Here is a 12,734-nt window from a genome sequence, read left to right on the forward strand (position 1 = left end):
GAAGCCATCCAGGTCACCCAGCCACGGCCCTGGGACATTCATCACGGCTCAGGGCACCCAGATGTGGTCTGGGACACCCAGCCATGTACCTGGGACACACAGCCCCAGGAGAGCAAGGGCTCAGGCCTGCCCCACCCAGCAGCAGGGTCTGTTCGAGCCTGTGCTGGACATTGTGGGGGAAGACGCAGCCGCAGGGGTGTGATGGACACCAATGTGTGGAAGGGAACAGGGGTGAAGTCATCACAGTCAGCGCAATAATCAGCACAACCAGCAACCAGCACCCCAGTCAGTTACAGAGTAATTAGGTAGTTTTGCACACATTTGTGGGCAGCTCCCCTGATGTGTGTAGGAGGAGTTGGAAGCAGATATGGAGATGCTTGAAAATGAAAATATGAGAGACCAGAAACACCTTCTTTATTGAGGGAGCCGGAAGTAGCTGCAGAGCAGATGGAGCCCAGCCCAGCCCAGAGAGGACTGGGTTTTGCCTCGTTTATGATTGGAGACTTTGCTCGGGGGAGGCTGGAAGGAGAGACAATTCTTCTTTCATCAACAGATAGTGCTGAGAAAACCAAGCCGAGGCTCCAGGCAGGAAGCAAGGCTGTGGGCCAGACATGACCAGCTGCCACTGGGAGGGCAGCAAAGGCAGCAGCAGTCCCAGGAATGATGGGCTGTGGGGTAGGAGATGGGGCCAGGCCATCTGCCAGGACATGCCCTGTGTGTCCCTCCAGACACGCGTCCTGGGGACGAGTCTCCCCCAGACAAGGAGCGAGGCATTGCCCAACCCAAAGTCTGACCCCACAGCACAGCGACTGCGGGGCTGTGGGCTGGGCAGGGCCTGGCACCAGCCCGTGTCAGCCTGGTGATAAAGGATTCTCCAGGTGTGGCTGTGTGTCACAGCAGCCCTGGGAGGACCAGCCCCACTTCCAGCCTGGATGCAGTAAGGGCACATAAAGAAAACAGTTCCCACGTTCAACAAATGGCACACAAGCAAGCTTCTCTTAGATACAGAGTCTCAATGGAGCCAGGGAATAAAAATAAAGTTTAGAAAGAGGGGAGTTTAGCAGAAAAGTAGAAATCTCTCATTAAAAGGTAAGGTATTCATTTCCTTCATGTGCCAAGTCATGGAAAGATGCTGAGGAGGAAAACAGGGATTTCCCTGGAGAGGCTGCAGGAGCTGCATTAATTTCAGGAATGAGGAAACTGGTACTTGTTCTTGTTTTCCAGGATTGCTACTCTATCACCCCTTCATTGAAACAAATTAAATCCTGAGCCCTATTAACTTCTGCTAGTCCACAGTACTGCAGCAGAACTGCATGGCCAAGCGGCGGCTGGATTTGCTGTTCACAAAATAGCGTTTAGCCAACTCCTAAAAGGATGCCTTGGGCAGGGAAATGCAAGAAGATTTCTTGGTTGGTTTATGATTTGTTTGATGCAGACATGGTCAAAGGTGAGACATCGTCGCAACCAATAATCTAACCTTTAGAACATATTTAATTAGCAATGACATTGCTGGAGGAGCCACCCAGAAACTGGCTCCCAGGCCTGGCTGCCGCAATGGGGACTGTCACCGACAAGTGAAGTCAGAGAAGCCTTGGAGCCACCCTGGGACATGCCTGCCCCGCTCTGACTCACCTCCCATCTCCCTCTCTCCCCAGGCCTCCAGGCAACCCACTTCACTCTGACCCTTTGATTTTGCTTAGTGTGTTCCCCTCTTGTCCCTCCCTGCCCCTCCACTGCATCCCAGCTAAGGGATTCGGAGCATCAGTCACAGCCACCCTCCCACTCATCACCCTTTTCCAATAAAAACCCGACACTGAACAGGATGGGAGGTCTCAAAGTCTCGGATCACTCCACAGGCCAGGTCAGGACTCGGGCGGGAGCGCTGCCAAGTGGGGCTGTCTCAGGAGTGCGTGGGGAGCCCTGGCTCTGCCCCAGCTCCAGCCTGCACAGGCACTGCACTCTCCCAGCTGTGGGAGCAGCAAAGCCCCATTTTCTGCAGAGTTCAACGAGCCCAGGGTGCCTCAGACACTTTTTAAGGTGAGTTTGTGCGAGCAGCTTTGCCGATGGCCTCAAGGGGAAGGCAAGGTCTGTTGGTGCGTGGCCATGAGCAGGAATGGAGGGACAGGTCCTGCCAGCGCACCTAACCCTAACCTACACCTAGAAGATGTAGCTGCACCCCTGGAGCGCGTATCCACATGAAAGACATTTTGTATCTGGAGGGAGAGCGGCTTTGATGGCTCGGGGTGCCCAGGGCTGGCAGTGCTCCAAGGGAGGGTACGGACACTGCTGCTCCATGCGGGGTCTGGGGAGGTTGGAGCTGCACATTGCCAACAGCAGGAACTCAGCCGCTGCAGCGCTGCGTGTGAGGGGCAGCTATCACTGCCCACCCCATGGCACGGCTGGGCTGAGTCTGGCACACCAGATCCTGCGCTTTGCTCACAGCAGGGACACAGCAGTGTCCTGCAGTGCTGCGTGTGCCACTGCCTGCGCCGATGAATGCAGGCCCTGGCATGGCTGGGCTGAGTCTGGCACACCAGATCCTGCATTGCTCACAGCATGGGACACGCGTGTCCTGCAGTGCTGCGTGTGCCACTGCCTGCCCGATGAATGCAGGCCCTGGCACGGCTGGCTGAGTCGGGCACACCAGATCCTGCACTTTGCTCACAGCAGGGACACGCAGTGTCCTGCAGCGCTGCGTGTGAGGGGCAGCTATCACTGCCCACCCCATGGCACGGCTGGGCTGAGTCTGGCACACCAGATCCTGCACTTTGCTCACAGTGTCCTGCAGTGCTGCGTGTGCCACTGCCTGCCCCCATGAATGCAGGCCCTGGCATGGCTGGGCTGAGTCTGGCACATCAGATCCTGCACGCAGCCACAGGAGAGGGAGGCTGGGGCTGCCTGGCACCCTGCACGCAGCGAACCCCCCTGCCCAGAGGTGCCCCGAGGTCCTCACGCTCAGCTGGGCAGTGCCACACGCTGCCAAGGGCCTCCAGGGACACCGAGCTGGGGAGCACTGCCTGGCAGGGTCAGCAGCAAAGCCTTGCTGGAGCTGACCCCAGGGGAGGTGAAAGGACTGCTGTGGAGCACATAACACTCCGGTTTGGAGTCTGAACCACCATTAAAGGGATGCTCCACTTCAGCTGCACTTCTCTTATTGTCACTTTCCACAGATACTTGATGTGGACTAGATAATCTGGGCAGATGATCTTTGTTCTGCCACTAGAGGAAAGGACAGGCCATAGCAAGGATGTCACCACCCTGGCCAGCATTTTGCAGTCTTTTTCATGGACTTTGGGACTTCTGGCACCTTCAGCCCCAATGGCAGAGACTTTCCAGAATAGATTTCATGCTATGATTAAGGAAACGCCTCCATTTATAAAGGTGAGGACAGTCAGCATCGCACCGTGTCAGCCCTCCAGCTGTCAGCAGTGCAGCTTGCTTCAGCTCTTCCCTGGAGTTCCTGCTGCCAGATGGCTGTGAGGGAAGTGGGAGCCTGAGCTGTGTCTCTCAGAGACAGACAGAAACTGGGGTGGAGTGGATGCTGACCAGCTCCCGGCCTTGCAGAAGCCGTGTGCTCCCTCTGTGTTTTACTGGATGTCTCTTTGCAGCTCCAGCTCCATTTAAAGACAACACAGTGTCATCCCAGGCTCTGAGCAGGACGCAGAGGACCCATGCACAGTAGGAATGTAAATATTTTTTACATGTACACCCACAGCCCCAGCGTATGCAATAAATACTCAGCATATGCCATGCGCCAGATCAGAGACATAATTATTGATGCAGCAGGTTTTCAGAAAGACACAACAGGGTGTGTACTTAATTTGGCAATAAGAGCATACCTAAGTGGCCCTGGCATTTTCAGCTGGGTATCAGACCACTGCCACCCACAGATGCAGCTATTTAATCTCACATTGGTGTACCGGCAGTGGCAGAGAGAAAACCAAAAGCAATATTTGTTTGTTAAGATGGAAAAACTCCACTGAACACTGCAAGGTGCTCCTTGCACACAGGAGTGCTCTGGACCAGTTCTCAGATTATGCCTCCCACAACACTTTCTAACAAGGCTATTAGGGCTCTGATCTTAGGAGCACCTGTACCTGTGCCTAACCATGGGGATGACTCATTCTGACAGAGTCAACAAATGTCTCATAGCTCCCGAAAGGAGGCAATATCCACAGAAACGATTTTGCAAAGCTCCACGTTCACTTGGAAGGTAGCTCTCATCAGAGAAATAGGCAAAAATGTTTATCTTCTCATGGCACATTGCAGAGATCCAAATGATTTTGTTGCATCAGCCCACCTCTGAAGGTTGATCATCTGACCCAGTCAAAGTGGACTTATGCAAAGACTCATAAAATGCCTTTGAGATCTAAATATTCAGTCAAGGGAATACAGCAGGCTGTACTTCCCAAAACTTCCCAAGGAAGGAGATTTCAGCTGATGAGATAAAATTATTGTGTAATTCAGTGCAAGTAATTTATCTGGATTTAAAAATGTTTCAAAAAGTCCCTGTCAAAAGGCTATGGCAATAGCTGGGGTAAACTACTGCCAAACAGCCCAAACTGTCCAAGAGTCAGAAAATAAACAGGCTATTTCCAGTACACCTGGAGGTCAAGAGGAGAATGTCAGAAAGCTCTCCACTGGGACCAGCCTTGTTTGTGCATCGGAGGGAAGAATGCTGTTCTTCCCTGGTGTGTGAAGCATTGCAAGGACATCAGGCAAAACCAGATGAAAAGGCAATGCAGGCAGAGGTGAAACCCTGCCTAACTCCTGCCAGGGGACAGGGATGGAAAAACATCTGCATTATTCAGGAACACAGCTGGATTTCAAAACTAGCAGCAGAAGCAAGAAAGTGATGAAGGATAAAAATTCTGCCTTTCTTGAAGCCACCTGACTTCACAACTTCACACCACGCAGAAATGCAACTGCCTTCCAGAAATCCAGGGACAAGGACACCAGGAACAAAAGAACATTTCAGAGGAAATTGCTTTCTATTAACTCATAATTACATAATGCAAAATTAACTCACAAAGACCAATAGCTTAATTGGATTCCCAAGAGGGGAAAACAGTTGTGTGGTGAATAAGAACCTTTCATGGTCACATTAAGTATGATGGTTCAAATGCAGAATATAAATTCTACCGTGAAGCAAAAAAAAATGCTCGTTTCCTTCAAAAGATATTACAGATGGGGTTTTAACCATTTCTGCTCAATTGCTGACCAGTGGCAAGCTGCTCAGATGACCATACAAAATGGCTCTCTTCGGGATCCCTCCTTGCACTTTCAGCCACACAAAAAATCGTGATCAATCCTGTGAATATATTTGGGTATGTTGCTGGAATAAAGTATGAAGCCTTCCCGCCACCTTAATCTTCTTCTTAACTTGGATTTTGATTAACTGGAATAAATATTTAATTAGAAAGGAGAAGAGATGAACCTCTTGACCACCCAGGCGCTGCCTCTGTAGTCATTGATGTACAAGGAAAGGCCTCGTAGGACTTCCTTAAAACATGTGCAGCTTTTCATTTCCCTTAAAATTGTAGCTCTGTTTTTGGATTTATCACTCAGAAGCTGTGCAGTGAACATGGCACAGAGTGATTGCTGCTCATCTTGGCCAGATGAGGGAGGGAGGCTTGCTTTGCCTTGCCCCCCACAGCCAGCAGGAGCTGGAGCATTGTCTGTGTCACACATGTCCCCATGAAAAGCTGGGGCTGGGGAGCTCTCCCTGCTTGCCTCGAAGCTGCTGTGCTGGCTCCTGCAGCCTCCCTGGGCAGGGACAGCAGTGACAGCCACGAGGAGCTGCCTGCAGGGTCAGGGGCTCCTGGCCATGGCTCTGGGTGTTTTGCCCTGTCAGGGGCTCCTGGCCATGGCTCTGGGTGTTTTGCCCTGTCAGGGGCTCCTGGCCATGGCTCTGGGTGTTTTCCCCCTGTCAGGGGCTCCTGGCCATGGCTCTGGGTGTTTTGCCCTGTCAGGGGCTCCTGGCCACAGCTCTGGGCATTTCTCTCCTGTCAGGGGCTCCTGGCCACAGCTCTGGGTGTTTTCCCCCTGTCAGGGGCTCCTGGCCATGGCTCTGGGTGTTTCTCTCCTGTCAGGGGCTCCTGGCCATGGCTCTGGGTGTTTCCCTCCTGTCAGGGGCTCCTGGACACAGCTCTGGGTGTTTCCCTCCTGTCAGGGGCTCCTGGCCACGGCTCTGGGTGTTTCTCTCCTGTCAGGGGCTCCTGGCCATGGCTCTGGGTGTTTCCCCCTGTCAGGGCTCGGGCCATGCTCTGGTTTGCCTTCAGGGCTCCTGCATGGCTTGCATTTCTCTCCTGTCAGGGGCTCCTGGCCATGGCTCTGGGTGTTTCCCTCCTGTCAGGGGCTCCTGGCCACGGCTCTGGGTGTTTTCCCCCTGTCAGGGGCTCCTGGCCACAGCTCTGGGTGTTTTGCCCTGTCAGGGGCTCCTGGCCATGGCTCTGGGGTTTCCCTCCCGGCAGAGCAGTGATGTGGAGCTGACACGAGCAGGGTAACATCACCCACACCCAACGAGTTGGGCTGTGGGCAGGCATCCCTGTCCCTGTTCTCTGCAGTCTGACAGAGCACTCGGGTACCTGCTGAAAAGTCACAGGCCTCTGCAGGGGTCAGGCATGTGCTGGAGCAAGGCTCGGGGAGCAGCTCAGCCTGTGAGAGAGCGGCTGCAGCCAGCACCGCCCTTTGGGATTCCCTCTCCTCTGGGCTCAATTACCGCCTGCTTTTGGCACTAGCACCCCTTGTGCCATGTGCTCTTACTTTTCCCCTAAGGACCATTTGCACCTTTACTATATTTATTTTATTCTGAGGAAATCCTAATGATTTCCTGTCATACTTGATTCTGATCCCGTTTGCTCCAGGACTCCTGCTATCCTCTATAAATATCCGACTCTCAAATCTTTGCAGAAGTGAGCGTGACTGTGAGCAGGAAAGGTGAAGTCAAGCTAAAGAGACTTTCACCAGCTCTAAAAACAGCTGCTGCTCTTGCTGCTGCAGCTGATTTATTCCTCATCTAGAGAACAACAGTTCAGAGCTCAGAATCCTTGTCTTCAATTATTTATTTGGCTGTTCTGGAGACTGGTGAGGTGCTGTATAATGTTTATTGCATGGAAGTGTTGCTCTGAGGGAGGTTTAATTGCTTTAAACGTGGATGGTGACGAGAACGCCTTGGAAAAGCTATTTGCATACATTTTCTCAAATGCCAAATGTGTAACTTCCTCCACACTCAGGCAGTCTGAGGCTGCTTCTCTGCATTACCCAGCTTTGCTGGGTGCCTCTGCAAAATTAACAACCAGAAATTCTCCAGCACAGAGCAGAAAGGGAAACTCAGGGTTTGAATGTGGCATCATGTGTAACAGCCAAACCAGCAGGACTGTGAATCCAGGGCTGCAAACTCTCCACACAGACTGCCCCTGGCCCTGGGGCTCGATGCTGACAGCCCGAGCACTGCCTGCTCCCAGGCACTGGCTTGACTTGCTGACCAAACAAAGCAAATCAGTGATTTCAGCAGTACAAGGCCAGGGAGCTGCCACCAAGGGCAGGGCGCACACCTGCGCCACGCCGCACCCACACCACGCTCACACCCTGCGCTCTCAGCACTGATTCTGGAAAATGCTCACCAGAAACATCGCTCCAGTGATCTTCACACAAGGCCGTGCACGAATCTCTTGTCCTTCTTTCTCCAGAATTCAAGTGCAAAGTGTCTGTCCAGTGGCCTCACAGGTTACCCGGCTTCAGTCACAACAATCTGATCTAAACAGATCTTTACTCCATGGAATATCTCACTCTGCAGGGCAGTTCACTTTTCTAATTACTTAATGCAAGTATCAGCTGCTGACATAAGCAGGACCCTGCCTGTAGAAGTGAAATAGGTATTGATTTAATGCCCTCACTGTAAGGGATCACAAGGCATCTGGAAACAACCTATTTCCCAACTGCAGCTGTCCCTGAAGAGGAGTTTGCTGCCTGCCTGCCTCTGCCCAGGAACCTGCTCTTTTTCAGCTGAGATGTTGCACTTGCAGAGAGGAGAGATTGGCAGCAGCCAGGGGCGTGCAGGCTGGCCAGCAGTGCTGTACAGCAGCCCCAGCCGTGCTGCACACAGCAGAGTCAGGAAGGACAGTGTTTGTCTGTCTGCTGCATGGTCCCTGTGCTGCAAGCCCAACACCTTCTGGAAGCATCAGGCTCACCGTGGAGGTGCTGTGCAGCTGTGTGTGTGTGATGGGTCAGCACCTTTCGAGCACGGCGGATTTGCTGAGCCTGCACAAACCGTCTACCCAGGAAAGCCACAAAGAAAGCACCAGCCCTGGTCCCACACAGGACAGCAACACTTCTGCTCCCCCTCAGGGAAGGACAGCAGCTGTGTCAAGGTGGGCTTGAAAGAGGCAGAGCATTTCCCAAGGACACCAGGGATCCAGTGTGACAGGGTTGGTAGCGCCATCAGAACAGGAACACCAGCTGCAGTCCACAATCAGGCTGACCCTGCTCTGGTATTTCCTCTGGGAATCGCAGAATCTCCACCCAAGCCACAGCAGGGTCTGCAGCTGACAGTGCAGAATAACCCTGAGATGTGGGGCAGGGCAGGAAAGGCAGAGCATCACCAGCCAGAACAGCAATGGTGGGAAGCAGAATAGGATCACCTGAACTGGAATTTGTCCAGGACACCAGGGCTCATACTTGCTTCTTACAAACAACCTAAGTGACCCCATAACTGCAGCCTGAAATATTCCAATTGAAAGTCAGGCTGAGTTTTGTAAGAGCAGAGTGGAAGTGATGGGTTTTTTTGATGTCTTGCTGTCACCCAATTAAAGCAGTGCAATTCCATGGAATTTAAGTGTCAGCCACACATCCTGAAATACAAGCTGTGGGGCTCATTATGGGGTTTCACAGGGGATAATACTGGCCTGTGATACCGAGGTGGCCAGCGAAGGTCACCTCGTGGGTCCAGACAGCCACCACCCCCTGATTCAGCAGGGTGAGGGAGTTCCCTGCATGGCCAGCTGGTTCCAGCCAGGTTTGCAGGGTTTCTCTTCTTATGCAACCTCCATTTGTTATTCACAATGGCCGACTGAGGCGAGCAGCGAGTTTGCTAAGAACGGTGCCTAGTTACAACAACAAACCAGGCTTGGCCTTGCCATCAGCATATTTTTCTCAGACAAACCAAGAAAAATATTTTTTTACAGTGCACAGTTCATTGTACACAACCTGGATTTAAGCTGTTTAGTTTGTAAGGGTATTTTAAACTAAACAAATACCTTTTTGTTAACGTTTTTCCCTGCTGCTGCAGATTTCTGGGTTTAGGATAGCATGGATCACTTTGAGCCATCACTGCTTTGCTGGGACAGAGGGATGTGATATTATATGTCCCAGCTGAAACTCTGAGACTATGCAACCCTTTATCAGACCTGAAATTAATTGGAGTATCAGCAGAAGACCTGGCCCTTAGAGAGCAGGGGGAGCTGCTGGTTACAGCTTCATCTTACCTGAGCCAGGAACAGCCATGGGCAGCAGCACTGCAGGAATGGCAATGCACCCACTTCAGCCTGTGTGCCACGGCTGCATGGATGTGCCAGTGAGAAGGAGCAGCTGCGTCTATCAAAAGAGTCATCTCTTCTTGGAGAGAGAGGAGTATCCAAGGAAAATGGCCCTGCCAAGGAGAGAAATAATTCCCTTGCCCTTGGCTTTTTGGTATTTTCTCACCAGGCTCTCCCCGTCCAGCGCTGCCAGACTGGCTCTGACTGGGGACGAGTGGAGTTTCTTCAGTGGCACTGCTCAGGTGTTGTGGTTTGTAGTTTGGACAAAACCAGCCCTGGTAATGCCACAGTGCTTTACACACTGTCCAGCAGGGCTGGCACAGCACCAAGGCCTTTTCTTTTCCACACTCTGCCCCCACAGTGAATAGCCTGGGGGGGACACACAGCTGACCCCCTCAGTGACCAAAAGGACATTCCACACCACTGGACATCGTTCTCAGCAATAAAAGCTCAGGGACAGGATGAGGAAAGAGAGATGTTCAAGGTTATGGTGTTTGTCTTCCCAAGTAACATTTATGAGCTTCCCTAGGAGCAGCCCAACACTTGCCTGCTGAAGCAAAGTGGTGACTGAATTCCTTATCTTGCTTTCTTGCTTGTACAGCTCTGCTTCTCTTACTAAACTGCCCTGTCCCAACACACTCCTTCCTTCTCACTTTTGTCCTTCTGATCTTCTCCCCCATCTGGCTGGAGGGGAGTGAACACCTGCCTGGGTATTTACCAGCCCACCACAGCTAGATAGCTTTTCTTCCATTGTCTTTTCTTTCTTTCACAATGTATCTCCTTTTTCCTATGAGATGGTTATTGCTTGTGTGGCATTAAATCTTTGTTAACGTTGCTTTTCCACTTTACCTCTGTAGAATCTGCATTTGTCCCTTATCAATGCTTCAGGATGCAGGAGCCATGTTCTCCATGCAGGGCAAGACAGGCCTCAGGGCCCTGGGAGGGGATGTAGCTCTTGTCCTATGGGTCCTGCATGTTGTGTGTCAGAAGTGATTTGTGAAGTGGGTGTGAACAGGAGCTGTGTTTTATCAACAAAGCAATTGCTGTCCTGATGGGGGATTGCAGAGATAACAGAAGCAGGAGAACATTCTTTTACTTCTTACACTTCAGAGAATGCCCATAAAGACCACCAGCAGCAGCCTCTGACAGGAAGGAGATGAGAGAGAGTGGTGTACCAGGCCGAGCAGAACTTTCAGGTGATTATTTTTCTCTCTGCTCTTTGCTGGGTACTGAACAGAATACTTATATAATTCCAGCTGTGAAGCTTCTCTCTCCCAGCAGAGGCACCACGGACAAGGTACTGGAGCCTCCCAAAAATTCTAGGTCCTCCTGCTTGTACCCCCAACAACATGCTCAATGGCAGTGGGCAGAGGTGTCTGGCAGCTGCAGCAAGGGCTCCTGAGCAGAGCAGAGCGGGCTGGAGGCCAGCCAGACCAGCTGGGAAATACGTGTGCACACTGGCACACACTTTGGAGTGCCACCCCGTGTGCCTCCCTGGGTCCCTGCCAGGCCGTCCCATTGCTGGCACAGGGCAGAGAAGACTGGCATCCTTCTTGGAAGGGTCCTGCCTTTCCTCCTGTGAGGGCTGGCGGCTCTGGAGGCAGTTGAGAGCAAGATGCTCGTGTGAGCGAGAGGTGACAAGCCCTGGGAGTGCCCAGCAGCTCCAGGCTACTGCCATGAGCGAGAAATGCAGTTGTTTGTACAGTTGCTCTCTTTTCCAATTGCCATTTGTTTGTAGACATGTCACAGCAGATGCACCTCACCAGTACAACAGATACTTGGACTCGTTTGCAGCTGGCACCAGTAAATGTAATCCAGCTGACCAAACACTCTGTTTGTCAGAGCTGTCATAAAGATTTGTTAATTCCCATTGACAGAAGGCCTTTCAGGATAGCCTGTAATAAGGAAAGAGGAAGAACTTTTAATTTATAGACGAAAAAGAATGTAATCCAGACAATAGTGAACCCTGCCCTTAACAAACAGGTGTTCAGCATTGGAACGAACCCCGGGCAGAGGGCAGGCAGTGGGGAGGTGAGCTGTGCAGGAAGGAGGGCAGGGCTCAGCCCCAGCTTTCTGCAGATGGCACTGGGGTTTCACCTCCCCGTTTGGGAGACAATTGGCTCCTGTCTGGCAGCAGCTGCCGCCTGCCCACCTGGGGCAAACGTGGGCACAACACTCAGGGCTCCTGCAGCACATGGGCCCGTGCCCAAGGAGTCCGGTGGCAACCAGGTCCCGAACAGAAACGGAGGTGGCTGTGCTCACAGCCCAGTGGGGACCGGCTGCCAGAGGAAGCTGCAGATACCAGAAGTTTCCATGATTTTTATTTACTGAGGAGCAGCTGGAGAGGCTTTTGGGAGCCAGGCTTACCCTGCCTTTGCCTCCTGAGATGCCTCCTTACAGCCTCTACTGGCTTTGGTATGGGAAAGGGGGACATTTGGTTGTTTAAATTCTAATTTTGGCCTGGCCATAATTGATTGTTCCATTCTTCATTTTTTTTTCTTAATTTAGAAAGGATGCTTTCTATTGCTCTAGTCTTCTTTCCTTGTCATTCCCCTACACACACACATGCAATGTGCCATCAAATTCTGTGATGGATACACATGCACCAAATACATAAATACACTCCAGAAACCACACCTGGGGCAGGGTGGCCGAGGTTGAAACTTGCAATGCTGGTTTGAAATGAAGCATTGAGCAGTCCTTTGAAAAAGAAAGTGGATTGACTTGAGGAAGACATTCAGGAAGAAATGGAAAAGGATGGTACTTAGTCATGACTGCCTTGTCACATCTCATGTCGTGAGCATGCAGCAGCCCTTGGCCACTGCTGGGAAGAAGACTCAGGGCCTGCAGGACTCCCTGGCCTGTGCAGTGTGTCTGTGTCCCTGGACTGGCAGCAGACAGGAGCGTGGAGCTGCCCTGCGCTGGGCTCCAGCCCGGCTGCCTGCCTGCAGGGTGCAGGATGGGCAGATAAGTAAGTGGTGCCAGCGAGAGCCATCGCCCACTTTGCCTGTAAACAAACAGAAACCTCTTTACTGGGAGACTGGGGTAAAATGGGGGAGCAGGTTTCCCCAGCGTGTTTGGGTTTCCAGATAAAGCCTTGGTCAGAAAGCAGGTGGAAGAGACCCTGTGAGACGCTTCCCAGCTCACTCGTTGACTTGCTGTCTGTTCTGGGCCCGTTTCTCCAGCCTCTCTTGCCTC

Source organism: Zonotrichia leucophrys, chromosome 20 (assembly GCF_028769735.1).
Source record: "Zonotrichia leucophrys gambelii isolate GWCS_2022_RI chromosome 20, RI_Zleu_2.0, whole genome shotgun sequence".
NCBI lineage: Eukaryota > Metazoa > Chordata > Aves > Passeriformes > Passerellidae > Zonotrichia > Zonotrichia leucophrys.